Below are 4,104 nucleotides of genomic sequence, written 5' to 3'. Positions count from 1 at the left end.
CACCATCCGACCCCCCCCCAGCCCCCCCCCCCCCCCCCACCCACCACCACCACCCTCCACCCTCAGACACACCTTCCCAAAAGGAGTGAAGTATTCGCCTGTTGTTGCTCCTTTTTGTGTTTTTTGCACACTGTAAATGTTTTATTTTATTTTTTTTTTTTTCTCCCCTTTAAAAGGCTTGATACCAAATGTTGGGCTTGGGATGACGTTGCCATGGTAACCCCCAATGTCACATGTTTCTTTTTTGTTGGGTTTTTTTTTTTTTTTTTTTTTGCCTTAGATATATATGATCATGACAGCTTGTAGATTCTGCTCCTACAACAACAAAACCTAAACTAAAACCTTTTTTTTTTTTTTTTTTTTTTTTTTTTTTAAAGATAAATTTACAACAACAGATTCCAGCTGATTGGCTGCATCTCATTTTGGTTTGTTTTTCTCATTTCACGTAGTTGTGAAATCATATTTTTTAAAAGAGTGAACACATATAACATATTATTAATGCTGCAGTCACAGTATGACTCCCAAATTAACTGACAGGTTTTTTTTTATTATTATTAAGGAGGAGTAACACTACAAACAACTGGATCATATGTTATGAATGTTGCTAATGCGAAAGGTTTGTTTACATCAGTACATTTTTGTAAACACAGGTCTATATTTTCAAATTCCGATCAGCCAAGAAACACCAAAATACACTTAAAATTTTATAATTTGGAAGTCAAACTGAATGACGTGAGAAATTACCTGCCATTTTTAAGCTTAAAAAAAAAAGTTAATTGGTCCTTTACATGTAAGGTAACGTCATGAAAACACTAAATTTGGTATATTTCATATGGAAACTAGAATATGAAATCATCTCATGTCACAGCTGTGAGTCTTATGAATGTTTGGTCACACAACAGCACTGATAATATTGATGATGTATTGTTTTTAGGGGCTTTCAGATTGACACTTGCCTTGTGGAAAATAATGGATCGTATCTCATGTACGTGTCTGTCGATTTACTTTTATTTTCTGGATCATATTTCCTGATCGTTTGGGATTATGTTGCCCGATCTACTGTTTGTTTTTTTTTTTAAAAAAAAAAACAACCTGAAAAGTATTTCATCCGTTATCTTGAGTAGCAAATTTCAACCTGAAAGCCGCCTCACCGTGCTGCGTGGATGTTACTGGGCTACTGCATTCACGTCTTATCTGTTTTCCTCTATAATACGGGTCTTGCACCTTGCAGTAACTTTCTCTTTTATCATTGCTGAATATTTTTACTTGCAGTACGTATCAGTGTTCCTCTCGGCCGTCTCACGCTCACTGTAGTTTAAAAAGATGCAACTCGTGAGTTTTCTGCAGCATCGTTGAAGTAATCAAACAGGAAATTAAGACCAAATTAGCGCTCAAATTTCAAATTTTTTTATAAGCATCGGAACTAAATTAGCCCCTTACTTATTGACCTGCTTTGAAAAAAAATATTTTAATACATATTAATATATTTGTAACACAATCCTGACATCGACCGACAATTTAGACGCTTTAGATTTTTATCTTTTGAAGTCGTGCTTTTTTGAACACCTACAGTCTTAAAACAGTATCGTCCTGTTTCCCAACTTTTCACCCAACTGGCCAAAGAAATCTTCCCAGAATGAGTAACTTATGCTCTGTCGATAAAGAAGACAATATTTATTTATTGGTGGCAGAAAATGTTTAAAGAGAAAAAAAAAAAAAAAAAAAAAAACTTCCTGAGAAGAATCTGCTCATGATTTGTGACCAGGAGTCGAATGTATTTACCGAAGGCTCACTATAAAATTGGTTGTTGCAGCCTCTTAATGCTAGATTCCTGTGGACTAAACTTTGTATATTTGTGTCAGATGATTAGAACTAATAGCCCTTTATGTAAGTTGTAACTCAGGGCTATGCTATGCATTCAGCAGTACCTCTCAGATGAAATACTCTCACATCGTACAAGCAAAACCAAACAGGAAGCTATTATTCTGAAAATCCTTTATAAGCACAGGTAATGTATGTACTGACAGACAGTATGTTGTTATTGTTGTTGTTGCAAAAGTCCCACGTCTGAGTGCGTTTTTGATAAAAAACTACTACTGCTGCACTTCACTTTTGCTCCATTCTCAAAAAAAAAAAAAAAAAACTTGGGTAAAACAACTCTGTCCAAGTTTTGAGCCGTCAGAAGGTGCAAAAAAACAAACAAAAAACGTTCAGATAAAGTTTAAAATGTAGTTATTTGGTTTTGCTGTACGAATCGTGGAGAAAAGACTCAAGTATCAATGTGGGATGGACGAGATAAATGAATGCAGTTGTAGGGCTGGGTTTGAAATTTTTCAGTACTACTGCCGGTATGACAGAAGTTTTTTGGTTCAGATACTAAAACGATACCTTCTTTTCAATAATATAAAAGTTTTTCTTCAAAACTTTTCCCCCCATTTAACAAAAATTCTCAAATGTGAAATGTCTGAAGACAAACAGCCATACAAGTCTAAAAAATATCAGTTAAAATCAGTAAATATCCGACAAATAAAACACAGATTTGACCGGACATTCGATACCAGCTTTCAGCAATGGCAGTCTTTGATATTTGGTGCTATGACGACACATTCTGGTCGGTGCCAAAAAAAACAGTATTGAGGTTCGACACCCAGCCCTAACTATGCAGGGGGGTGGGGGGACGGGGACTCTCCAATAGCTGCCTACAGCTGTACACACACACACACACTCACAGTGCTTAACATATCTGACACGCTTCACACTGTAGTGTCTAGGAAGCCCTGATTCTTTGAGATTGAATTAGTGTATCATAAAAACTTTTACATTTTCTCTGTTCAGTATTTGAACAAACAAACAAAAAAAAAAGCCATAATTTTTGGGATGAAAGGTGTCAGCACAACACGGCACCCTGTAACCTCAGCTTTAAACCGCAGTCGGATCAGTTTTAACCGGCCTGGACGGGCAGTATCGGCTTTGCTTCATTTGCACATGATTTGACGCTTTGACGGATACAACCTCCCTCCGGTTTTTGGTGGAGTTGATCTTTGTGAGCAGTTTGAGGCCTATACTTCACTCCTAAACTCACCTCACAGGGTTTTTTTTTTTCTTCTGATTTTGTACAACAGTGTACATAAAAAAAAAATTAAATTGTCTTTGATGACGGGGCGTCTTTTCACATCTGTGAGGGGAATGTACCACCTCCGATAAAAAAAAGGGGGTGTATTTTTTCTCACAAATCAAAGATATACTTGGTGTTGTACTTTTTTTTTTTTTTTTTTTTTTTTCTTTGCCCGGTGCACTAAGAGCTCATATGTGAATACCACCTCCACCTGTCTCTGTCACTCCTGTAGAGACAAAAAAACATCTCTGTCCAACTTTGTTTTTGAACGACGGGCATTTTGTGTCTCTCTCACTAACATACAGTCTTTCAATTGGTACTTTGTACGAATCAGTATTACCAAGTTTTTGAGAAAAAAAAAAAAAGATAAATGTTCTAGGTTTGAAAGCAGTTTGTCTTGATGGCTTTTATTTCTCCATTCATTTTTAAGTGTCACCTCAAAGCTTTTAACGCTCTGAGATGACGCTTAATCTAAACTGTTTTGGTTTCTTCTTCTGTCTGCTTAATGTTTCCCAAAAAAAAAAAAAAAAGGTTTTTCCACATTCACACACGTCATCCAACATCTACAGCCACTTATTTTACTTTTTTCCAACAACAATATCCAACCATCATTACCTGTAAGCATTTTGACCTGTTAATTTTGTCTCTTTTAGAGCACACCTCACTTACTTTTTCTACAAACAACGTGCCTAGTTTGTACAATTTCTCTGACAGCAGCACTGCCCATGAGACCAAGACGCTCAGAGATTAACCCAGCGCCATCATCCAGCCATCCATCATCTATCTATCTATCCCTTTCATCCATCCTTCCCATTCGTCCCTCCAATCCTTTCTGAAACCTTTCGGGATGAGATCATGAAGAATTGAAACAGGAAAATTATTGCTCACTTCCATTTAAAAAAAAAAAAAAAAAAGAAGAATCGAAGTGCTTTTTTGTACCCATAACATTAAGGACAAATCCTCCTCATTTTCTATCAGTAATTTCTACC

The sequence above is a fragment of the Thunnus maccoyii genome, chromosome 9, assembly GCF_910596095.1.
Source record: "Thunnus maccoyii chromosome 9, fThuMac1.1, whole genome shotgun sequence".
Classification (NCBI taxonomy): Eukaryota; Metazoa; Chordata; class Actinopteri; order Scombriformes; family Scombridae; genus Thunnus; species Thunnus maccoyii.
The sequence above is the reverse complement of the archived record's forward strand: the minus strand, read 5'-3'. Positions refer to the sequence as shown.